This window comes from Mustelus asterias, chromosome 12, assembly GCF_964213995.1.
Source record: "Mustelus asterias chromosome 12, sMusAst1.hap1.1, whole genome shotgun sequence".
NCBI lineage: Eukaryota > Metazoa > Chordata > Chondrichthyes > Carcharhiniformes > Triakidae > Mustelus > Mustelus asterias.
Window position 1 is genome coordinate 74,602,561 of NC_135812.1, and position 27,415 is coordinate 74,629,975.

The window sequence follows — 27,415 nt, forward strand, 5'->3', positions numbered from 1 at the left end:
CATGCAGGCATGGGAAGAATGTGCAAACTCCACACCGACAGTGACCCAAGGCTGGAATCGAACCCGGGTTCCTCCTGGTGCTGTGAGGCAGCAGTGCTAACCACTCTGCCACCATGCTGCCCATGCCAATATATTCTAGATGTATATAGCACAGAAAGTATTACTCTTGACAGAATGAAGGAGAGTAATCTTTAAGAATTATTGTACTCATTAACATTTTTAAGAAGTCATAATTAGTTGATTTTGATTTTCCAATGTGAAGTATTCCTTGATGAACATTTGTAAACATTTGGATTTAAGCATTGACTTTATTTGTGAATTTGATAATCAATGTTCCACTCTACATTTAGCTTCAACTTTGGATTGGGAATCAGCGTTGATGGAGATGAGGAATGAGAATACTCAAAGGTAGTGCAACATTTTATACATTCAATACATTTTATACATTCAATACAAACATGATAATTAAGCCAAAAATTGTTTTCTCTCGTTCATGCTTTTTCCATCATGCAATCAAATTGAATGTTAAAAATCCCAATGCTTCATTGTGGATCTCTGGCGATTACGCTGTAAGTCGATTGCGTAGCTCCCTCCCTGTTTTGTTGGTAAGACAGTTAAAACAAACATGCAAAATATACCTTCTCTTCACTTCAGTGACATTGCATTTTCACAAGGCATAGTATCTACACTGATAAAGTATCTCAACATGTCCCCAGGAAATGCTCATGATCAATGAGTTGTTTTTGAAACACAGTCACTGGACATTATATAGGAAACATGGCCATTTATTTGCACACAAAATGGTCCCATAAAAAGCGTTCGAAAAACTTTCTGGCCTGAACTTCATGCTCCTCTGCCGGTGGGTTTCTAGGCAGTGAGCAATGTTAAATATAAGGAATGGGCTTCTCGCAGGGTTCCCACCCATCCTGAACTTTCAGTGATTCTATGCTGGGGTAAGCAACGCCTTGGATGTGCTGCCCACCCTTGTCCCAGTTGGAGCCCTTAGGTGTTAAGGGCCATTTCACAGAATCACAGAATCATGCTGTGCAGAAGAGGCCCTTCGTCCCATTGAGTCTGCACCGACACGTGAGAAACACCTGACCTACCTACCTCTTCCAATTTACCAGCAATTTAGCACGGCCAAAGCCTTGAATGTTATGACGTGCCAAGTGCTCATCCAGGTACTTTTTAAAGGATGTGAGGCAACTCACCTCTACCATCCTTCCAGGCAACGCATTCCAGACCTTCACCACCCTCTGGGCGAAAAGGCTTTTGCTCGCATCCCCCTAAACCTTCTGCTGCTCACCTTGAACTCGTGTCCCCTCATGACTGACCCTTCAACTAAGCGGAACAGCTGCTCCTTATCCGTTTTGTTCATGCCCCTCATAATCTTGTACACCTCAATCAGGTCGCCCCTCAGTCTTCTCTGCTGCAACGAAAACAACCCAAGCCTACCAAACCTCTCTTCATAACTTAAATGTTCCATCCCAGGCAGCATCCTGGTGAATCTCCTCTGCACGCTCTCCAGTGCAATTATATCCTTCCTATAATGTGGCGACCAGAACTGCACACAGTACTCCAGCTGTGGCCTCACCAAAGTCCTATACAACTTCAACATGATTACCCTGCTTTTGTAATCTATGCCTCTATTGATAAAGACAAAGAAAAATCTAATGATGGCCATAAAACCATTTGTAAAAACCCATTTCGTTGACTAATGTCCTTTAGGGAAGGAAATCTCCAGAGCCACAGCAATGCAATTGACTTTTAAATAGCCATTCAGATCAAGGGCAATTATGGATGGTCAATAAATGCCCATATCCTATGAATAAAAGGATGCCATCTGGCTTGTCATGTCCAAGCCACCTCATTGTAAGTCCCCTTTCCATTCCCCTCTTTCCGTAGCCCTGCAAATTTTTCCTCCTCAGATAATTTTGAATATCCTTTTGAAAGCCTCCAGCGCACTCTCAGGCATTGTATTCCTGATCCTAGCTACTCACTGTGTAAAAAATGTTTTCCTTCTGTCACCTCTCTTTCTTTTGTCAATCACCTTAAACTGGAGTTGTTTGGTGCTCGACCCATTTCTCCCATTCTACTCTGTCCAAATACCTTATGATTTTCAATCCCTCTATCAAACCTCCTCTCAGTCTTTTTCTTTGCCAAGGAGAACATATCTTGTTTCAACAATCTATCCACTTGCCAATCAATCAGCACTCTTTTCTCACGCAGTAAACATTGTTGTTCCTTTTGAGATTTGGTATTCTTGTGAATCTGTCCTGATGAGTGTAAGATGAAAAGCTTCGACGGCGTGTCTCTTTTTTCAGCAATACTGGAGTTCTGTCCTGCCAAGCTGCAATTTACCTGGAATGTATCCACTCAATGAACAAGAAAGATTTGCTCAATGAATTTCAATAATGACATTACTGTTTAAATATAGTTGTCGAATAACAGAAGCCTGCCACTTTGGATTCAATGGGTAGAACTTTCTCAATTTTTATGTAAGTGTGAACTCAGGTGGGAAAGGTTGATGCAGAGCTTGCCCCGCCAGCGACATTGACTCCTGACAGATAGGAATACCTGGATGTAAAGAAGAAAATAATAGGAAGGCGAAACTCCCCCCACACACTATGGACCCCACCACCATGACCACAGAATCCCACCGCCCCTCCTCCCCCACAGACACAGGTCCCCCATCACCACCCCCCCCCCCCCATGGATCTACCCCAACATTGCTGCTGGCACACTTCCAAGAAGCACAGCCAGGGGGTATTGGCTGGGCATGACCTTCTCCCACTGGGGGCTGTACTTAACTGGGTCCCTGATGGGTTCTCTTCACCAGTTCCCCACCTGTAAAAACTTGTGGTCAACCCCGCCAACGTGACGTCATGCTGCTGGAGTTTGGGGACTGGGGGGATGAATCTTTCTTCTATGAAGGAATGTTACAGCAGCCCGCTAATTACATTAAAATGTATTCCGATGTGTTCCCCGTAGGAACCAGGTTATGTCACTGACGGCATAAAAACCGTTATCATAGAATCCCTACGGTGCAGAAGAGGCCATTCGGCCCATTGAGTCTGCACCAACTCTCTGACAGACTATCATACCCAGGTCAAACCCTCTATCCTATCCCCCAACCCCATGTATTTTCCCACTAATCCTCCGAACCTACACATCTGGGGACACTAAGGAGCAATCTAGCATGGCCAATCCACCTAACCCACATATCTTTGGAGTGCGGGAGGAAACCGGAGCACCTGGAGGAAACTCACGCAGACACGGGGAGAACATGCAAACTCCACACAAACAATGACCCGAGGCCAGATTTGGACCCAGGTCCCTGGCGCTGTGAGGCAGTGCTGATCACTGTGCCACCGAGCCACCCATTATGGGACTCCCCCTCAATTCTCCACCCTCTCTGCCATTCCTGTCCGCTGAAGCTGGGGTGGGGGGTTGGACAGAGAGTCCCCCTCCCCAGCTCTTTATCCCTGTGTAATCTCAGTGCTTTTAGGTCTGAAATTGTGCCTGTTAAATAGAATGCTATTCAGTTTTTAATTATGTGACATGAGTATTGTTTGTATTCTGAATGTAAAATAAACATGACGCTACGAATTCTGTAGTGTCCCCCCATCAAAGTTTTAAGTACAATTTATAGAGTCTGTCTTCCAGCATGATTAACACTCCTGTTTCTTTTTGAAACATTAAAGACATGAAATGTGTAAAGCTGACCAAGCGTCCCGAAAAACTGCTCTTGTTTATACACAGCGTCTGGGTTACAAAGCGGTGACAGCTGAAGAGCCAATGGTCATGGTGGTACATGTACAGATCCCCAGCGCCCTCCACAAAGCGTGTTTCCTTGGAGATTGTCTCGGGCAGGCGAGGCACTTACACACAGACACAAAGACAAAACCGCAACCAATAAACCCTCCAGCTATATCAGTACAGCCATAGCAGCTTGTTTTAATAGTATTGTTGATGACACAGGGCGATTCATTTTCTCCTTCTGTTTTGACCAAGAACTTTTTTCCAAACGGCTGCATGATTAATTTGAACTCTATCCCTTCCGGTAGCTGTGTTGAAAAGCAATGTCCAGTTTACTGCAAACTAGCTTTCATAGAACCATAGAATCCCTACAGAGAAGATTGAGGCCATTTGGCCCATCGAGCCTGCACCAACAATCCTAGCCACGCCCTATCCCCATAACCCCACATATTTGCTCTGCTAACCCTCCTGACACTAAGGGAAGCATAGAAAATCATAGAAACCTCATAGTGCAGAAGGAGGCCATTTGGCAACCATATCCAGGCAGTATCCCCATAACTCCACGTATTTACCCTGCTAGTCTCCCTGACACTAAGGGGCAATTTAGAACAAAGAACAAAGAAAATTACAGCACAGGAACAGGTTCTTTGGCCCTCCAAGCCTGCACCGACCATGCTGCCTGACTGAACTAAAACCCCCTACCCCTCCGGGGACAATATCCCTCTATTCCCATCTTATTCATATATTTGTCCAGATGCCCCTCAAAATTCACTATCGTATCTGCTTCCACTACCTCCCCCGGCAGCGAGTTCCAGGCACCCACCACCCTCTGTGTGAAAAACTTGCCTCGTACATCTCTTTTAAACCTTGCCCCTCGCACCTTAAACTTTTGCCCCCTAGCAATTGGCTCTTCCATCTTGGGAAAAAGCTTCTGACTATCCATTCTGTCCATGCCCCTCATAATCTTGTAGACTTCTATCAGATTGAACCTCAACCTCCTTTCCAGTGAGAACAAACCAAGTTTCTCCAACTCTCCTCATTGCTAATGCCCTCCATACCAGGCAACATCCTGGTAAATCTTTTCTGCACCCTCTCCAAAGCCTCCACATTCTTCTGATAGTGTGGTGACCAGAATTGAACAATGTATTCCAAGTGCAGCCTAACTAAGGTTCTATAAAGCTGTAACATGACTTGCCAATTTTTAAACTCAATGCCCCAACTGATGAAGGCAAGCATGCCATATGCCTTCTTGACTACCTTCTCCACCTGTGTTGCCACTTTCAGTGACCTGTGTACCTGTACACCCAGATCACTCTGCCTATCAATATTCTTAAGGGTTCTGCCATTTACTGTATATTTCCCATCTTTATTAGACCTTCCAAAATGCATTACCTCACATATGTCCAGATTAAACTCCATCTTCCATCTCTCTGCCCAAGTCTCCAACTGATCTATATCCTGCTGTATCCTCTGATGGTCCTCATCACTATCTGCAAATCCACCAACTTTTTTGTCGTCCACAAACTTACTAATCAAACCAGTTACATTTTCCTCCAAATCACTTATATATATTACAAACAGCAAAAGTGTCCCTGAGGAACACCATTTGTCACAGCCCTCCATTCAGAAACACACCCTTCCACTGCTACCCTCTGTCTTCTATGACCAAGCCAGTTCTGTATCCATCTTGCCAGCTCACCTCCGATCCTGTGCGACTTCACCTTCAGTACCATCTGTCATGACGGACCTTGTCAAAGGCCTTACTGAAGTCCGTATAGACAACATCCATGGCCCTACCCTCATCAATCATCTTCGTCACTCCCTCGAAATACTCGATCAAGTTAGTGAGACAGGACCTCCCCTTCACAAAACCATGTTGCCTCTTGTTAATATGTCCACTTATTTCCAAGTGGGACTAAACCCTGTCTCGAAGAATCCTCTCCAGTAATTTCCCTATCACTGACGTAAGACTCACCAAACTGTAATTCCTGGATTATCCTTGTTACCCTCCTTAAACAAAGGAACAACATTGGCTATTCTCCAATCCTCTGGGACCTCCCCTGGAGCCAGTGAGAATACAAAGATTTCTCTCAAGGCCCCAGCAATTTCCTCCCTTGCCTCTCTCAGTATTCTGGGATATATCCCATCAGGCCCTGAGGACTTGTCTTCCTTAATGTTTCTCAAGACCCCCAATACCTCCTCCTTTTTGATCTCAACATGACTCAAACTATCGACACACCCTTTCCCAAAGTCATCATTCATCAAGTCCTTCTCTTTGGTGAATACTGACGCAAAGTACTCATTTAATACCGCGCCCATTTCCTCTGGCTCCACGCATAGATTCCCACCCCTGTCCTTGAGTGGGCCAATCCTTTCCCTGGCTACCCTCTTGCTCTTTATACATGTATAAAAAGTCTTGGGATTTTCTTTAATCCTACTGGCCAATGACTTTTCGTGAGCACTTTTAGACCTCCTTACTCCTTGCTTAAGTTTCTTTCTACTTTCCTTATATTCCACACTTGCTTTGTGTGTTCCCAGCCTCCTAGCTTTGACAAATGCTTCCTTTTTCTCTTTGACTAGGCTCACAATATCTCTCATTATCCAGGGTTCCCGAAACTTGCTATACTTATCCTTCATCCTTACAGGAATGTGCCGGTCCTGAATTCCCACCAATTTACTCTTGAAAGCCTCCCACATGCCAGATGTTGATTTGCCCTCAAACATCTGCCCCCAATCTACATTCTTCAGTTCCTGCCTAATATTGTTGTAATTAGCCTTCCCCCAGTTTAGCATGGCCAATCCCCCTAATCTGCACATCTTTAGACTGTGGGAGGAAACCGGAGCACTCAGAGGAAAGCAATGCAGACATGGAGAGAATGTGCAAACTCCACACAGTCACCCAAGGCTGGAATCGAACCTGGGCCCCCAGTGCTATGAGGCAGCAGTGCTAACCACTGTGCCACCGTGCTGCCCTCAGGTTTACATCTCCACAGAAAACAATTCAAGGATCGTATTTTTCTGCTCGGCATCTCTCATTGGCACAGAGATGGTTCAACAGACACAGCCACAATTCACAAAATATTTGTTTAATTGGCTGATAATTAAATAAGGCATTCTTGGAAGAGTTACAAGTTTGCATTTCAGGTTTACATTCAGGAAGAGTATTATGCAATGTTCTGATATCTGATTCATTCCAACACCGGCTTCAGCCCCAGCACATCCTCCAGGGGTAGCTCTAGCTGCTGGGTAGGGATCTTAACAGGCTCTGACTAATTAATCAGTATTAGTTTGCACGTTCCACCATAGCTGAGTTTATTTTTGGTAAATTCAAGAAACCTGCGCAAGATGTTTTTTTGACAAACACATGTTTTTCAGGTTGAAAAAAATCACATATTCAAAACAATCGGAAGAACAGGAATATGGAGGCAGCAGAGAAGTTTGGTTTTGTCTATTGTAAATCACAACAGGCCTGTGGTGATGCCAGCAGAATCTAAAGACTGGCATTGAAACAAAATATGATTCAGAATGAGGTCACTTTTAAACTGATAGAGCACAGTTCTGCATTTCAATCAATACAATTCACATGATAGGAGCCAGGCAAGTAATACTATAATCCAGAAACGGCAAAGTCACATTGGAAGCAGCAGTCTAGACAAAGTCACTTTAGTGTCTCCTAGCAACAAGGAGGTGAAATTATTAATGAATGAATCTCTTTAATGGATTAATCACTACATCTGCTGTTTACAGTTTATGCTATGTACAACTCTCATTGAGGAAATGGAAAGATGTCGGCCTAGAAATTCAAGCATTAAGTGTGCAGGGGGAACATGGAATGATCACTCTTCCCCAGTGGTGAGGCCCAAGTCAGGCTCCCCCCTAACATTGGGCATTGGGCCTCAGTTCCATAAAGGCCATGTGTGGCAGAGGATAACAAGCATCTCACCAGCAATTGTGATTGAAGATCAGAATGCGGCTAATGTCAGGACGGCCCTCAAGTAAGTGAGACCGGGTGGGTGACTGAGCTGGAAGGGAGCAGTAGTTGAGTGGGCGGGCTCGAAGATGGCAGAGAACACACAGCAGGGAGTAGCAATGGCGATGATTGTGGGGGATGGGGGTGTTGGTGGGAAGATGGTGAATGTGGTGGGGGTGGGGGAGCAAAACAATAGTCAGTAGCTTTTCACATTCCTTTAATGTGCAAACACTCCTCCTGGCTCCACATTCAGGCAGGTATATTTTGAAATATATTTATGCTTGTTGAATCCTTTAAGTGCCATTTACTCTGAGTACGATGCAACGGCAGGACAGTGGTTAGCACTGCTGCCTCACAGCGCAAGGGACCCAGGTTCGATTCCAGCCTCGGGTCACTATCTGTGCAGAGTTTGCACATTTTCTCCGTGTCTGTGTGGGTTTCCTCCGGGTGCTCCGGTTTCCCTCTACACTCCAAAGATTTGCGGGTTAGGTGGATTGGCCATGCTCAATTGTCCCTTAGTGACAGGGAGATTAGCAGGGTAAATATGTGGGGTTATGGGGATATGACCTGGGTTGGATTGGTGTCCGTGCAGGCTCGATGGGACAAATGGCCTCCTTCTGCACTGTAGGGTTTCTCTGATTCTATGATTCTTTTATGATTCTACTTGGGAGTTAAGGTCAAGTGTGGGAGTTCAGGAAGGTGGGGGAGGGGGTATTGTCATCTTGTTTTCCTTTATTGTGTCCGCGGATTGGTGGGGCAGGTCTGTGTAATATCACAGGCAAGTGACTGGTAGGTGAATCCTTCTCTCTGCTACCTTTCTGACTTGGAAAGTGAAAATAAATTCTAATGAAACAAAATAGGGATGCAGGGCCAGGCAACATGTTATAGCTGCAACATGTGGGAGCTGGTGGACACCATTGTTGTTCATAGCAACCATGTCTGCAGCAAGTGTTGGTTGCTCGAGAAATTTTGGCTCAGAGTTAATGAACTGGAGTCTGAGCTTCAGACATTGCGACACATCAGGGAAGGGAAGAGTTACCTTGATGCTGTGTTTCAAAAGGCAGTCACACCCCTTAGATTCTGTCAATGGTCAGCAACAGGAGGGTGCGATTGTGAGTGAGGCAGGTAGAGGGATCCACGAGGTAGGGTTGCAGGAGCCTCAGCCCTTGTCCTTATCCAACAGGTACAAGATTCTTGCTCCCTGTGTGGATGAAAGTGGGGACTGCAGGAAGGATGAGCTAAGTGACCACAGCACAGTGGTTCAGAGAGTTCTTCAAGTGGGGCGGTGGGGGGGAAGACAGATGTAGTTGCTATTGTGGAAGGTATAGTCAGGGGAATAGACACTGTTCTCTGTGGCCAGGATCAAGAGTCTCGTGTTGCCCACCTGGTGTCAGGGTTCAGGACACCTGCTCTGAGGTGGAGAGAAACTTGCAGAAGGAAGTGGAGGATTCAGTGGTTATGGTCCATGTAGGCATCAATGACATAGGTAAAACAAGGAGGGAGTTTCTGTGTAGGCAGTTCGAGGAGTTACACTAAAGGCGCAATTTTACAAGAAAGATTCTGTCCAGCTAGCGTGAAAATGGGAAAGTTGCAGGTCTGTTTTTGGGCAAGAGTTTACACACAGTTTTATGCACATAGTGCATGATAAAATGGGCTAGACTGTTTCTAGCTACTACAGGGAGTGCGCAGGGCTTAATTCACCAGCCAGCAGCAGAGGGAGCTATTGCACATGTGCAGACTTCTGTGTCTCACATGTGCAATTCCAACAGCAGAGGTCTGACAGAGAGAGAGAGAGTTGTCAGGTCTCTGCTGATGCAGCCAGCGTGAACCAACCCCCACCCCCCCCCCATCCCCCGCAATCACAGAGGCCCGCGGCTGATTACAAGCCCCAAACCATCCAGAAATATACCCTCCACCACCCCTGTCACCCCCGCTGCCCCCACCCCACCTCCTCCCACCAATCGCTATGCAGAGCAGTAGCGGACCCCCCTCCCCCCTTCACCAATCATAGGCAGAGCGGCAGCGGGCCCCCCTCCCAGCCCACTGATCACAACTGCAGAGTGTGCAACTGGCCCCACTCCCTCCTCGATCAGGCTGCCCATGTCTGGCCCCGACCCCTCCAGGCCCTGCCCCCATATGCCCCACTCCTTCAGGCCTCACCCCCCAAAAGCATTGCCCCCTGGCACTGCCTGGTGGGCATTTCCAAGGTGCCAGGCTGGTACTGCCAGAAATAATGGATCCATCGGTACAATATTCCAAAATTCCCTGGATATGGGAATGGTTCCGGTGGATTGCAAAAATGCTCATATTTATTCAAAAAGGGAGGGAGGCAAAATACAAGAAACTATAGGCCAATTAATTTAACATCCGTTGTTGGGAAATTGTTAGAATCCATTGTAAAGGAAGCAATAACAATAGTGAGGACATTTAGTTAAAATGCAATCCATCAGAATCAGCATGGTGTTATGAAGGTAAATCATGTTTGACTAATTTGCTGGTGTTCTTCAAAGTTATAACAAGCAAGGTGGATAATGGGGATCCTGTAGATGTAGTATATCTGGACTTCCAGAAGGCATTTAAGAAGGTGCCACACAAAAGGTTAATACACAAGGTTAGTTCACATGGGGTTAGGGGTAATTTATTAGCTTGGATAGAACATTGGCTAAACAACAGAAAGCATAGAGTCAGGATAAATGGGTCTTTCTCAGGTTGGCAAGATGTAACTAGTGGGGTGCCACAGGGTTCGGTCCTCAGGCCCCAACTATTTACAATCTATATTAATGACTTGATATAGGGATAGAATGTACTATAGTCAAATTTGCAGATGGCACCAAAGTAGGTGGGAGAGTAAGTTGCGATAATGAAATAAGAAATTTACAAATGGGTATGGATAGAGTCATAGAGTCATAGAGGTTTACAAAATGGAAACAGGCCTTTGGCCCAACTTGTCAATGCCGCCCTTTTTTTAAACCCCTAAGCTAATCCCAATTGCCTGCATTTGGCCCATATCCCTCTATACCCATCGTACCCATGTAACTATCTAAATGCTTTTTCAAAGACAACATTGTACCCGCCTCTACTACTACCTCTGGCAGCTTGTTCCAGACACTCACCACCCTCTGTGTGAAAAAATTGCCCCTTTGTCACTTTTGTATCTCTCCCCTCTCACCTTAAACCTACGCCCTCTAGTTTTAGACTCCCCTACCTTTGGGAGAAGATACTGACTATCTAGCTGATCTGTGCCTCTCATTATTTTATAGACTTCAGTAAGATCACCCCTCAGCCTCCTACGCTCCAGGGAAAAAAGTCCCAGTCTATCCAGCCTCTCCTTATAACCCAAACCATCAAGTCCCAGTAGCATCCGAGTAAATTTTTTCTGTACTCTTCCAAGTTTAATAATATCCTTCCTATAATAGGGTGACCAGAACTGCACACAGTATTCCAAGTGTGGCCTTACCAATGTCTTGTACAACTCCAATAAGAGGTCCCAATTCCTGTATTCAATGTTCTGACCGATGAAACCAAGCATGCCAAATGTCTTCTTCACCACTCTGTCTACCTGTGACTCCACTTTCAAGGAGCTATGAACATGTACTAGTTTTAAGATAGCTATGGAGAATGATAGGTCTGGCACAAAAGTTAAAATTCTAAATTGGGGCAAGGCCAATTTTGATGGTATCAGGCAGGAACTTTCAAAAATTAATTGGGGGAGTCTGTGGGAAGGCAAAGGGACGTCTGGTAAGTGGGAGGGTTTCAAAAGGGTGTTAACCAGGGTTCAGGGTGAACACATTCCTCTTAGAGTAAAGGGCAAGGCTGGCAGAAGTAGGGAACCCTGGATGACTTGGAATATTGAGGCCCTGGTCAAGAAGAAGAAAGAGGCATGCATAGGCAGCTGGGATCAAGTGAATCCTTTGAAGAGTATAGGGGGTGTAGGAGTGGAATTGAGAGAGGAATCAGGAGGGCAAAAAGGGGACACAAGATTGTTTTGGCAAATAAAGCAAAGGAGAATCCAAAGAGCATCTACAAATACATAAAGGGCAAAAGAGTAACAAGGGAGAGAGTAGGGCCTCTTCAGGATCAACAAGGTCATTTATGTGCGGATCCACACGAGATGGATGAGATCCTAAATGAATATTTCTCATTTTTACTGTTGAGAAAAGCATGGATGTTAGAGAACTTGGGGAAATAATACTGATGTCTTGAGGAGTATACATATTACAGCGAAGGAGATGCTGGAAGTCTTAAAGCGCATCAAGGTAGATAAATCCCCTGGACCTGATGAAGCGTATCCTAGGACATTGTGGGAGGCTAGCTAGATCTCTTTGTTCTGTAACTCTCCCCAACGCTCTACCATTAACTGAGTAAGTCCTACCCTGGTTCAATCTACCAAAATGCATCACCTCGCATTTGTCTAGATTAAACTCCATCTGCCATTCGTCAGCCCACTGGCCCAGTTGATCAAGATCCCGTTGCAATTGAAGATAACTTTCTTCACTGTCCACTATGCCACCAATCTTAGTGTCATCTGCAAACTTACTAACCATGCCTCCTATATTCTCATCCAAATTATTAATATAAATGACAAATAACAGTTGACCCAGCACTGATCCCTGAGGCACACCGCTGGTCACAGACCTACAGTTTGAAAAACAACCCTCTACAACCACCTTCTGGCTTCTGTCAAGAAGCCAATTTTGTATCCATTTGGCTACCTCACCCTGGATCCTGTGAGATTTAACCTGATGCAACAACCTACCATGCAGTACCTTGTCAAAGGTCTTGCTAAAATCCATGTAGACAACATCAACTGCACTGCCCTCATCTACCTTCTTGGCTACCCCTTCAAAAAACTCAATCAAATTTGTGAGATTTTCTACTCACAAGGCCATGCTGACTGTCCCTAATCAGTCCTTGCATCTCTAAATGCCTTTAGATCCTGTCTCTCAAAATACCTTCCAACAACTTATCCACCACAGATGTGAGGCTCACTGGCCTGTAATTCCCAGGCTTTTCCCTGCAGCCCTTTTTAAACAAAGGCACAACATTTGCCACTCTCCAATCTTTAGGCACCTCACCCGTGATTATTGATGATTCAAATATCTCGGCTAGGGGATCCGCAATTTCCTCCCTAGCCTCCCACAATGTCCTTCATCAGATCTCGGGGATTTATCTACCTTGTTGCGCTTTAAGACTTCCAACACCTCCTTCTCTGTAATATGTACACTCCTCAAGACATCACTATTTATTTCCCCAAGTTCCCTAACATCCATGCTTTTCTCAACAGTAAAAATGAGAAATATTCATTTAGGATCTCACCCATCTCTTGTGGATCCACACATAGATGACCTTGTTGATCCTGAAGAGGCCCTACTCTCTCCCTTGTTACTCTTTTGCCCTTTATGTATTTGTAGAAGCTCTTTGGATTCTCCTTTGCTTTATCTGCCAAAACAATCTCGTGTCCCCTTTTTGCCCTCCTGATTTCTCTCTCAACTCTACTCCTACACCCCCTATACTCTTCAAAAGATTCACTTGATCCCAGCTGCCTATGTATGTCATGTGCCTCTTTCTTCTTCTTGACCAGGGCCTCAATATTCCGAATCACCCAGGGTTCCCTACTTCTGCCAGCCTTGCCCTTCACTCTAAGAGGAATATGTTTACCCTGAACCCAGGTTAACGCACTTTTGAAAGCCTCCCACTTACCAGACATCCCTTTGCCTTCCCACAGACTCCCCCAATTAATTTTTGAAAGTTCCTACCTGATACCATCAAAATTGGCCTTGCCCCAATTTAGAATTTTAACTTTTGGGCCAGACGTATCATTCTCCATAGCTATCTTAAAACTAATAGAATTATGGTCACTGGTCCCAAAGTGATCCCTCACTAACACTTCTGTCACCTGCCCTTCCTTATTTCCCAAGAGTAGGTCAAGTTTTGCCCCCTCTCTAGTTGGGCCATCCACATACTGAATGAGAAATTCCTCCTGAATACACTCAACAAATTTCTCTCCATCCAACCCTCTAATACTATGGCTGTCCCAGTCAATGTTGGGAAAGTTGAAATCTCCGACTATTACCACCCTATTTTTCTTGGAGCTATCTGTAATCTCCTTATAGATTTACTCCTCAATTTCCCGCTGACTGGGGGATGGGGGCAAGGCAGTGGACGTGGTATATATGGATTTTAGTAAGGCGTTTGATAAGGTTCACCATGGTAGGCTTCTGCAGAAAATGCAGATGTATGGGATTGGGGGTGATCTAGGAAATTGGATCAGGAATTGGCTAGCGGATAGGAAACAGAGGGTGGTGGTTGATAGTAAATATTCATCATGGAGTGCGGTTACAAGTGGTGTACCTCAGGGATCTGTTTTGGGGCCACTGCTGTTTGTAATATTTATTAATGATCTGGATGAGGGTATAGTTGGGTGGATTAGCAAATTTGCTGATGACACCAAAGTCGGTGGTGTGGTAGACAGTGAGGAAGGGTGTCGTAGTTTGCAGGAAGACTTAGACAGGTTGCAAAGTTGGGCCGAGAGGTGGCGGATGGAGTTTAATGCGGAGAAGTGTGAGGTAATTCACTTTGGTAGGAATAACAGATGTGTTGAGTATAGGGCTAACGGGAGGACTTTGAATAGTGTGGAGGAGCAGAGGGATCTAGGTGTATGTATGCATAGATCCCTGAAAGTTGGGAATCAAGTAGATAAGGTTGTTAAGAAGGCATATGGTGTCTTGGCGTTTATTGGTAGGGGGATTGAATTTAGGAGTCGTAGCGTTATGTTGCAACTGTACACAACTCTGGTGCGGCCGCACTTGGAGTACTGTGTGCAGTTCTGGTCCCCACATTACAGGAAGGATGTGGAGGCTTTGGAGAGGGTGCAGAGGAGGTTTACCAGGATGTTGCCTGGTATGGAGGGGAGATCCTATGAGGAGAGGCTGAGGGATTTGGGATTGTTTTCGCTGGAAAGGCGGCGGCTAAGAGGGGATCTTATTGAAACATATAAGATGATTAGAGGTTTAGATAGGGTGGATAGTGATAGCCTTTTTCCTCTGATGGAGAAATCCAGCACGAGGGGGCATGGCTTTAAATTGAGGGGGGGTAGTTATAGAACCGATGTCAGGGGTAGGTTCTTTACCCAGAGGGTGGTGAGGGATTGGAATGCCCTGCCAGCATCAGTAGTAAATGCGCCTAGTTTGGGGGCGTTTAAGAGATCCGTAGATAGGTTCATGGACGAAAAGAAATTGGTTTAGGTTGGAGGGTCACAGTTTTTTTTTTTTTAACTGGTCGGTGCAACATCGTGGGCCGAAGGGCCTGTTCTGCGCTGTAATGTTCTATGTTCTATGTTCTATGACTATTTGGGGGCCTATAGTACAACCCGATCAAAGTGATTTCCCCCTTTTTATTTCTCAGTTCTACCCATGTAGACTCAGTGGCCGAACCCTCGGATATATCCCCTCTCAGTATGGCCGTGATGTTTTCTCTAATCAAAAGTGCAACTTCCCCTCCTCTCTTACCTCCTGTTCTATCTTTCCTATAGCATCTGTACCCTGGAACATTGAGCTGCCAGTCCTGCCCCTCCCTTAGCCATTAGCCATTTGCTCCATCACTTAACCAGGATAGGCTAAGTGATGGGGCAAAATGTGGCAAATGGAATTTAATGTGGATAAGTGTGAGCTTATTCATTTGGTAGAAAAATGCAAAGGCAAATTATTATCTAAATGGAGGGAAAATTTGGAATGCTTCGATGCAGATGGATCTGGGTGTCCTTGTGCATGAATCACAGACAAGTAGTATGCAGGTCCAGCAGGTAATAAGGATAGCAAATTGAATTTTGGCATTTTTTTCTAAAGGAATAAAATATAAAAATAGAGAAGTGTTGCTGCTCCTGTACAAAGCATTAATGAGACCACACTTAGAATATTGTGTACAGATTTAGTCTCCTTACCCGAGGAGGGATGTAGTAGCATTGGAGGCAGTTCAGAGGAGGTTCACTAGATTGGTTCCAAAGATGAGGGATTTGATTTATTGTCAAAGGGGGTACAGAAACCTCTGGGATTTTAAAGCCTATTAAAACAAAGTAGATTAGTTTAGAATAGGGATCACAGTGTGCCTTATATATACCATAAGGAATCACAAAGTGCCTAACGTATATATATCATGCAAAGATATTGTCTTCATAGACACATATATAATCATGGTAGAGAATTTTGAATCAGTATTGTAGATTTAAAATGTATTTCAAATGTCTTGTAAGCTTTGGCCAAGATGCAGCCTGCCCCAAAGCATAGTGGGAAATTGGCAGAACTAGACAGGCCACATTCTTTGGAAACAATAAGGCATAGAATATATTCTCTATTATCAGTAGGAGACCATGCAACTGCAAGCTACCAAAGTTTTAAAATGAATAGAGGTATTTCGCTTCTAGTTGCAGTGAATTCAATGTCTACTGAGAAAGGGAGCTTCCCATGGTTTGCAGGTGACAAGGGCGATCCTTGAACTTACCGGATTTGTATAGGTAAGGTTGCCAGGTAGTGAGGGGGAGAACTTCCAGGTCTGATTGACCAATGAATTCCCAATTCTGCTAGAAGGTAGAATGCTATTGGCCATGGTAAATAATGTGTACTAATATAATTGGATCATCCAGTTTGGAAGACAGGTTGGGCAGGAGAAATGAACCTTCGAAAAGTTGCATCTGTTTTTTGCATGTACTGTAACGTCGGAGAGAAGTTGGAATCATCTGGTTGTCTCTCTCTCAATGCGTATTGGGCAAATAAAGAACGTTTTTAACTGCATACTGTCTTTCGCGAGTCTTTGTATTAGCTGAGTTCAGCTCAATACAGTGCACCAGAGGGAAGCCCCCAGGAAAATCCCCTTACACCTATGAAGAAAGATTGGACAGTTTAGGCCTATACTCCCAGGTTTAGAAGAATGAGAGGAGATCAAATTGAGGTGTACAAGATGATAAAGGGAATTGACAAAATCGATGCAAAGGGGATGTTTCTTCTTGTGGGGCCATTGTTTTAGGATAAGGGGCGGCAGATTTAAAACAGAGCTGAGGAGAAACTGAGGAGAAACTACCTCTCTCAAAGAGTCTTTGGAATTCACTACCACAAAGTGTGGTGGATGCTGGAACATTGAGTAAATTTAAGGAAGATTTTTAATCGGTAAGGGTTTGAAGGGCGATGGCGAACAGGTAGGTAAGTGGAGTTGAGGCCAAGATGAGATCAGCGATGATTGTATTAAATGGCAGAGCAGGCTCAAGGGGCTGAATTGCCTTCTCCTGTTCCTAGTTCTTTTTATTCTTATGTCTGGAACGTAGAAGTTAGGTCCTTTGAAATGATGATACCTGCCTGTTTCAAACCTGATCGCTGAAGGCTGATTTTTTGGCTTTTACCAATTTGGAGGACACTACATTTCTAACTCAAAATGAGCGAGGGCTCAGAAAACTGGAAGCTTAGCAGCCAAAACAAGGCCATAATGTAGGCAAAATTCCAGGTCTTGCAATTGTAATAAATTCTGGCCATCAATCATCTCTATTTGAAAAATAGGCAATATCTTTTGACTTAATTTCCTGAATATTTAGTTATAATATGACTTTATTTGTATTGGATTAAATTGAAATATTTATCTTGTTCAGTGGGAATATAGCATTATTCTGAATTGTTGAAACTAGCAGCTGCATACATAGAAGTTGACTGCAATAACATTTAATTTTTTTTTTACTATTCGGACCCAATTCAATGTCCCTCACCTCAGAACTTGAACAGAAATATGAAGTAACGTTGAGTTGGAAGGCGTGAAGAATTGGGGGAGGCAGCAAAAGCAGATCGTCCCACATGCAAGGAGGTAAAAGTTTGTTAAGGCCTCTGCTTTTTGGTTCTAAGTGTTGTGATTTACAATCTGCAGTCTTCTTATACCCATTCCTGTTGAGGCACACGCTCAAACCTAATTAAAAGCGAAATATTGCAGATGCTGGAATCTGAAACAAAAGCAGAAAATGCTGGAAAATCTCAGCAGGTCTGACAGCATCTGAGGAGAGAGAATAGAGTCAACGTTTCGAGTCTAGATGACAAAATCTGTGCTACCATCTGTACAGACACATTCGGCCCCATCGAGGTGCCGGTATCTGAGATGGTGTGAGCTGCAGAGTAAGGATGTGATGTTGCAGTGTCCTTTCCTCCAATAACGAGACTTGGCTGAGAGCCCAGTCATCCATTAGAGTAGTAAAACACCTGAACCACAGTTAAATCATTGTTTGATTGATAGCTCAGTCTCTCTGACTTCTACTGACTATTTCACAATATGTATTTACAGAAACCATGTGGTTTTTGTTATTGATGCATTAAATGATGACAATTTTATAATAGTGAAATTACATTTTTCTATCGCGGAGAAAGTTATAAATGTTTTTTAAAACATTCTTTTTATACATGCCCCTCTATATACTGCAGGTTTCATTTGTTCTAGACAGTGTATAGTGAGTCAATAGCTTGGATGTGCCATAGCTTGACATGAGGGCATTATCACCCATAAGGGGTGTAGTAAGGGCAGAGCTTAGCATGGGGGCATGAGGAAGACCTTTAAAGCTTACCTTTTAAATGGTGCCCCCATGCACACTATAGTTCACATCTCCTCTGAGAGCCAGTGAACTACACTCTTTAAAAACTTGGCCAAATCCATGAAAGTTGCAGGGGGGAAAGTGATGCCTATCTCTGCAATGGAGCGAGCCAGGTTGGGCGTGCTGGATGTTGTCTTTTGACAGGAACCAGGCTGCAACTTTAAAAGGCACTCTCAAAAGTCAGACAGTCCAGGAATGAGGTTGTTGGAATTGGGACCCACTCTTCTTTTTTTATAGGGCTCCTGAACCAATTCAACTCAGTGAAAATCCAGGCCCTCCTCTCAACCTCATTTCCCCCTTTTAAAACCGTTCTTAAAATGAACTTCTTTGACCAAGCTTTTGGTCAGCTAACCTAATACCTCCTTATATTACTTACCTTCATCCTTTGTTTTATAATGCCCTTGTGAAACGTCCTGGAATGTTTTATTCTTTTAACTAATTATTCTATATAAATATAAGTTGTTCTTATCACGGTAGAGAGAGGGGCTCAGGAATAAAATGATTATTTTTTTCCTTTTCTTCTTATTTCCGTCATTTTCTTTCTCTTCCCTCCTGCTGCTCAATCAGGATTCCATGGGCACCAGTAATTGGACAGGGCCTTACCTAAGCAGCCATTCTTTGTGTAAACCAAAATAATGGGCAGGAATATACTCAAGGTTTCTCCTACTTCCCCGTTGTAACTTTGTGGGAAATGTGGCAGGAATCCCATTTTTCCTCATTTCCACCGCACTTCTGAAAAAGAAACAACAGCAGAGTGGGAGCGGCTCCAAGGAAATTCTTGGCCAATAAGTGATTGGACCAAGAAGGCCATCCATCACAAATCAACCTGGTACTCTGCCCAATGAACATCTACAAATTTCCAGCAGAGGTCACTGGATAACAATCTAAAGTAGGATCCTTTATCTAGCCCTGGGGCACTGAGGCCAAACTGAAACATCTCCTCTACCATCCAGTTTGTAATCACAGCAGGGTAGAGAAATGATCGAATGTGGATTCCCCTGCTCTGTATGACTCAGTTACTTTCTGGATTAAAAACAGCCACCAGCGGCACAGATGGCACAGTGGCTCAATGGTTAGCACTGCTGCCTCACAGCGCCATTGACCCGGGTTCAATTCCTAGCTTGGCTGACTGTCTGTGTGGAGTCTGCATGTTCTCACAATGTCTGCTCTGGTTTCCTCCCACAGTCTGAAAGACGTGCTGGTTAGGTGCATTGGCCATGCTAAATTCTCCCTCAGTGTACCCGAATAGGCACCGGAGTGTGGCGACTAGGGGATTTTCACAGTAACTTCATTGCAGTGTTAATGTAAACCTACTTGTAGCACTAATAAATGAAAAAGACAGCATTGATAGGAAAAGGTAGCCAGGCCAAGAATCAGAATGAAGTGAGCAAGATTGCAGTCAGGTCAGAATACACATCAATATCAGGCCATTTTGAACATTGTGTATGACCAGGTCAGCAGAGGTGATCCGACTCCTCTTTCTGCCCTACTCCTGTGTTGGTGATAACAGAGTTTGAATTTAAAAAGGAGATGCTATTGCCAATTCAATACATATACTTAACTGTGTATAGCTCAGTGTGAGAAACAGATCAGCTGTGTCCCTTATGGTAGCAGGTAAAGAGTTTTATTGCTAGAGGTAACAATGCAGAATTTATTCACAAAATGTTTCAAATATGTCCAACTGCACACTAATGCAAAAACAATACTCACACAACCCCCACAAGCATGCAAAAAAAAGTAGTAAAACTCTGCAGAGTATCATATTTTAAAACTTGGCCAAATAAAAAGTAAATTTCAGGAGAAAGATTATTCTTGGATTGTCCAGATGCTTGTTTACAGCTAAAGAGTTATTTTCCACAGTAGCTTTTGGTCCCTGGATTTTCTCACTGGAGCAGTCACTCTGCAGTCCTGGTTGGCTGGTTCTCTTTCCTCTCAGTGACAGTAGTGTTGATTCAGGATTCTCTTAAGAACTCTAAATTTGCAGCAATTAGGTCTTCTGGTGAGTTTTTCTAATCAGAAGAGGCCCATTTTGATGAGAGAGGTTTCCGAGTAAGAGACCATTAGGGTTAGACTGTTAACCCTGTGTCAGTCTCTCAGATTTTGTTCAAATCCAGTATATCTTTCAACATGGAGCTAGGTCAGGTGACCTCTCTGGTTTCAATCTGGGCTTATTTTAGCTCCTGTCTCTGAGAGCTCCATCCACTCAGTCTCCACAAAACAGCTTGTGTCCTTCATGCAACATGGTGGCTGTTTATAGCCCAGTATCATTTGTCTAGCAAAAGGTGTTCCTTTCAGAAAATTCTCCAAAAGTTATTAATGCGAGCAAGACCCCCAATTTGTCACCTGGGATGCCCCCTAAGTGTTACAAAAGCAAGTGAGGATGGATGACTGGCTCCATGTCTTTACTCAACCCACCTTCTGCTGGTAGAAACAAAGGTTTAATCATATAAGGTTCTAATAGATGCCTTTTCCAGACCCGATAAAAACAGCCAATTCAACCACACTTAGTTAAGGTCGAGTAAGTTTAGAACTACTGAAAGCTAAGGAGAAATGGTAAAACACATGCATCTACACTCATACAGATTAGGGATAAGAATTGAGTCCAATGGAAAGTATATATTTTAAAAATGTTATACGGAATAGTCCTCGAGTTGCGTGGAGTAGATGATGACATGTTGAGGCCGTGATGATTGTTTCAGCATAGTCGGCTTCTGCTGGCAAGCAGTTGATTCTTTGGTTCAGGTACCCTGGAACTCGATAGAGATTTCAGCTGTGATCATTCTGCTGATTTATCGATTTTCAAAGAAAGAGAGTTTTAGATGTTCCTGCAAAACCTGACTATCTTTGCAGGGGCCCTGCCTCAGTTATTGTATTCTATTCGGTGTGGCAAACCTACAGCTACTTTTCTCACAGTGCATACACACACACGCATGCACACGTACACACACATGCACACATGTGCACACGCACATGCACACACAACTCATGCGCATACAGACACACACACAGAGTAATAGGCAGACAGAACAGTACAGTCTGCTAGCAAGTAAGCTTTTAACCCCCAGATATGCGTATTCCAAGAGGACCAGAATGTACAAGCCTGTCTAGACCATTATACCCAGGGCCTTGGAGATGAGAGGGTCATTATGTCCCTTTGTCCTTACTGGAGATGGTAATCAGTCTTTGGATGGTTTTACAAATGCCTTGGCTGAAGCACAGGGAAGGGTTTCATTGTTCCTTGAAACCTCTACAGCCATTTCTGTCAGTGGCTAATCGTACATTCTCAGCCATTTTCAGCGTCTATGTCCAAGTTTAAAATATACAATTCAGGTCTTTCTTAAAGTCCGATATTCCCTTGTATAATTCCAGGGTGTTTCCCCATTGCCGTAACAATATTTATTTACGTATGTCCAGCTGATAGTGATACATATGCAGCTGATGACATAGTAAATTGATAATCTCTGAAACACATCTTGAACAGAGAATATTATTTAGAAAAAACTTCACAACCTTGATTCAGAGAGAGGTTGGCGAGATTGAATTTTACAGAGAGTATGGTACATGAAGACTGAGATTCTTCTTCCTCAACCCATTTAAAATCAACAAATCTCTAGATTTCTGTCTGAAAGAGTAAAGTAAAAAAAAATTCCTTTTTTTGTAAACAAGTTCGACAAAACATCTCTTCAAGCCTACATTCTTGTGGAACTTCAATTAATCCCTGATAAGTTACAATTTCTGTCAAAGTTGCCACATGCAGAATGGGGATTTGAATTAAAATCAAGCTAACTAGACCAGGTGAAATTAATTTGGTGCTAATGAGAGAAAACAAAATCACAAAATCACAAATCCTTCTAGTTATGACATAAACAGGAAACATACTCACCAACTTTGATTTGATCTAAGTAATCAGACTAACTCCAAATTCCCAACCCAACAGAGGAAACACTGATTGAAACCCTTGGATTTTGCCAAACACCTTCCATTTTCCAGGGTCACTTTCATTCAATGTGCAAGATCATTGCTGTCGAGGAGCTGGGTGGGTTCATGTTCCAGATGCAGCAGCAGAAACCGAGGAGCGACTTTCGAAGGGCAGAAGTCAAGATGGCGCCGGAGTGTGACAAGCTGTGCCCAGCATACCTTCTAATTCTATCTTTTACTCCTGTTCAATGCTTCTAAAACTTCATTCTAACTCTTTTAAACTCTCTAACAATGTTCTATTCCACCTTCTTCTGTCGGGAAAAAGATACAAAAGTCTTAGGTCACATTCCAATCGACTCAAGAACAGCTTCTTCCCTGCTGCCATCAGACTTTTGAATGGACCGACCTCGCACTAAGTTGATCATTCTCTACACCCTAGCTATGACTGTAACACTACAATCTCCACTCTCCTTTCCTTCTCTATGAACGGTATGCTTTGTGTGTAGAGCATGCAAGAAGCAATGCTTTTTGCTGTAAACTAATACGTGTGACAATAATAAATCAAATCAAATCAAAAAAGTGCCCAAAGATCTGAAGGTGAATATTAATTTATCTCTCCAACAAAGAGAAGCAGTACTGCTGGGCCGTCTCTCCCCAAAAGGTGCTACATTGGACTGTCTGTTGCAGGGGTGATGGTGGCGTACTGGTGTTATCCCTGGGTTTGAAATCTAGTGACTTAAAGTAATGGTCTGGGGACCCGGGTTCAATTCCCATCACGGCAGATGTGGAATTTGAATTTAATTTTTTAAAAACTTAGAATTAAAAGTCTAATGATGACCATGAAACCCTGACCAGGATTCTCCCGGCCTGCTGTGCAGCTTGAGTACTGGCATCTGGCCGATCGTGAGCCTCCCAGGCTATGTTTTATCATGAAATCAGCCCAGTGCCCTAAATTGGAGCGAGACTGATTACGATATGGAAATCATCATTTCCATATGATTAGCAGGCCCAGGATGATAGTCTCTGGCCTACCACATCTCTCGCCACCCCACCAGGAGAGCTTCCCACCAACAGGGTTTACAACTGCTCACCACCAATGGGAACCAGGCATGCTCATCCCGCTGGTGGGGACAGAGCCCATTGAGGCCCCCCTGGGAAGTCGGGGCAAAGGGATGCCCCTAGGACAGTGCTAGCCTGGCACCCTGGCACTGCCCACTGGGCACTGGGCAGTGCCAAGGGATTGGGGGCAGGGTGTCTGGGGCCTACTTGGGGGCAAGGCCTATAGGGAGGCTGATCGGTAGTAGTGGGGGGGACCCACTTGCTGCTCACTCTGCAATGGGATCGGTGGGGGAGGGAGGGAGGGGACAGTCAGGGCAGGCCATGGGGGGGAGGTCGGGGCTAGCCATGAGGGTGGGGAGATCGAGACTGGCCATGGTGGACTGGCAATTGGGGTTGGCCCAGGGGGGTCAGTTATGCCGTTAAATCTCACCAGGGTGTCAGAATGGAATTTGCGCCAGCAGGATCTCGGTTTGAGATCTTCCTGACCTGCATGAGCCTGGTTAGCATAAATGTAAATAAATTTAAATCTCATTAAAGGGATATACGTTGAAAGCACCCCCCCCCCCCCCCCCCCCCCGTCCCACCCCCTCCCCCCACCCCACCACCAGCATGACAAATCACTGCAGGTTCTTGACAAAGCAATCCAGTCATGATGACCATGCTCGCGGTGCGGAGATGAGGAGATGAGTATAGCCCCAAGGTGGTGATGGACATGACTCTGGCACCCTGGCAGTGCCAACTTGGCAATGCCAACCATTGGGGAGGTTCCCCCTATGTTTCAGGGGGTGGACCCAATGATTGATGAGGAGGGTAGAATGTGCCTGCACTCAAGTGGGGGAGAGGTTATGAATGGGGGGGCGGGCATGGAGACTGTGAGGGATTCCCCAGAGCCAGTGGAGGAGGTGGCTCAGGTCACCATACTTGTCTAATGTGGGGAGGGTGCCCCGATTTTTGAGTGTTGGGGGTGGGTTGCCCTTCTGCATGCAAGGGTAAGGGGGTGTACCCCTTATCCGCTGGGGGTCCCGATGTCCATGAGGGGACAGGGGACGGGTGAGGAAAAGGGGGCCTTTAACTTTACTTTGAGATTGGGGTGCTCTTTAAAAATGGCGTCCCAATCGCAGTGGAGCTGGCCTTACCGGCTCTATCAGGCCCCGCTCCACCAGAGTGACAGCGCAAACCACTCCTCTTGCTTTTCTTTTTGACAGAGTGTCAGAAGATCTTGTGGAAATTCTGGCAGTGTTTCTGGAGCGTAATATGTTGGTTTTCAGTCAGAACCTGACACTTTGCCACCTTTTTGGAAAATTCCACCCCAGAAAGGTAATGTTGAGGTAGAGGATGTGGGTATGAGTTTTAATGAATATTTTATGTCTGTCTTCTCAAAAGAGAGGCACAATGGAGTCAGAGGAGGAGTGTAAAATATTGGATCTGACAAACATGGAGAGTGAAGGAGTATTAAGAAGATTAGCATCCTTGAATGTGGACAAATAACCAGGGCCCGAATGAAATATACATCAGACTTTAACTGAAGTCAGAGAGGAAATAGCAGATGCTCTGACCATCATTTTCCAATGCTGACTGGATGAAGCTGAGGTGCCAGAGGATTGGAGGACTGTTAACGTTGTGCCTATGTTTAACAAGGAGAAAGGGCTAGACCAAATAATTACAGGCCAGTTAATGGGAAAATTATTGGAATCAATTCTAAGAGACATGATACTCTGTCACTAAGAAAGGCGCAGCGTATTCAAGGACAGGCTAACTTGATTAATTTTTTGAGGCAGCAACAAGGGGGATTGATAAGAGTAGTGCAGTTGATGTAATTAATATGGATTTGAGCAAGGTCTCACATGTCAGACAGGTTAAAAAAAACAAAAACCCGTGGTATCCAGGGGAAAGTAGCAGGCTGGATATAAATTGGCTCAGTGGCAGGAAACAAGGGGGAATAAATGACTGGTGTTTTTTGTAACTGAAATGTTGTTTCCAGTGGGGTTCCACAAAGCCAGGGTTGTAGGACGTCTGCTTTTTGTGATAAATATCAATGATTTGGTCTTAAGTGTGGGAGCCATGATCAAGTAGTTTGCAGATGACACAAAAATTGGCTGTAAGGAGGATTACTGTAGACAACAGGAAGATATCAATATTGCTCAGGTAGGCAGAAAAGTAGCAATAGAATTTAACCTGGAGAAGTGTGAGGTGATGTTCAAATCCATCATAACAGATGAATTTGAATTCAATAAGAATCTGGAACTAAAAGGCTAATGATGACCATTAAACTGTCGTCATTTGTTGTAAAGACCCATCTGGTTCACTAATGTCCTTTCGGGAAGAAAATCTGCCATCCTTAACTGGTCTGGCCTACATGTGACTCCAGAGCCACAATAGCCTCTGAAATGGAGGGCAGTTAGGGATGGACGATAAATGCTGGCCAAAACTGAGAGGTGTAGAGAAAGTGAGGGGCCATGGAAGAAATGTCCATAGAATTTCAGGATGGGTTGATAAGGTGGTTGCAAAGGCGGATGGAATCCTTTCCTTCATTAGCCAAGCTATAACAATCATATAATCTCGACAGTGCAGATAGAGGCCATTTGGGCCATCGAGCCTGCACCGACAACAATCCCATGCAAGCCCTATCCCTGTAACTCCACGTATTTACGCTGCTAGTCCCCTTGAAACAAAGGGTCAATTTAGCATGGTCCATCAACCTAACCCACACATCTTTGGACTGTGGGAGGAAACCGGAGCACCCGAAGGAAACCACAGAGACATGGCGAGAAGGTGCAAACTCCAAACTTGGGTGACAGACAGTCACCCAAGGCTGAAATCGAACCGAGGTCCCTGGTGCTAATCACTGTGCCACCGTGCCGCCCTGCATATAAGAGCAGGAAGGTGTTATATATTTAGAAAGGCTGCTTTCAGAGCTGATCACATGTTTTGATGGTAATGTCATGAGGGTGTGTGCTTTTTACTATCAGTTTTGTATGCTGCAGCGCAGAGAGAGCAGCTCCTCAATAAAGCCTGTTGTGGTTGTTAGTTGAATCCACGTGTGCAAACCACAGCTTCTCTTTCTGTGTAAAACCCACAACCCATAGTTAGGATATTTTGGAATGAAAATTGGCCACGAGGATGGGATTTTGTTTCACCAAGAATATTGAGAAACGATTTTAAGGCAGAAAACAATTGTGGGTCCTCTCTTCAAACATTAGAAGCTGGAGACAAACATCAAAAGAATTAAAGATTGAGCTGCCAGTGAAGGTAGACTCAAGTTTAAAAAAAAGATCTCTGTGTGGCTTTAAAAGAGGGATTTTTTTCCAATCAGAGAAGGATGAGATTCCAGGCAATATCTGGGATATTTCAAAAGAGTGAATGCTTTCCTGTGCAGCTGGGGTCATTTGAATCCAGAAAATACATGAAGTTAACTGTCTCCAGATTAAAAAGGGGAATGCTGGGGAGACAGTAAAAAATATATGTATATATATACTGAGCAATCTCGAATTACTTGTGCCTGCAAGAGAAATAGTGGGTCAGTTAGCATCCATGGAGACTTTCAATGAAGAAAATTACTCACGGAGTTCCTATGAGGAGCATTTTCATTAAAATGTACAAGAAAATAAAATTGAAGACAAGTTGCTCGTACCAATTTCTCTCAGTATAATAAAATGCAAAACCTTTAATTTACTCCAGACCCTGGTTCATTCAACAAAGCCAGGAACCAAAACTTACAAAGACTTGTCAAAGATCCTTGAAGAGCATTACTCTCCAAAGCCACTGATCATCATGGAATGGTTCAGGCGCCAACAAAGGAATTAAGTGGAAGATGAAAGCTTTGCATGGTTTGTGGCAACCTTAAAAACGCTGGCACAGCATTGTGGGTTTGGTGGGTTCACAGAATCACAGAATGTTACAGTTCAGAAGAGGCCCTTCAGCCCATCGAGTCCACACCAACGCATGAAAGGCCCTGACCTGCCCATCTAATCCCACTTGCCAGCTTTGAATGTTATGGCGTGCCGAGTACTCAAGTTATTAGAAGATTCTCTGCAATTGTCCAGTTTGTAGTCTCCAAAGTGAGGCTATGCAAAGAAGATTGCTTACTGATTTTAAAG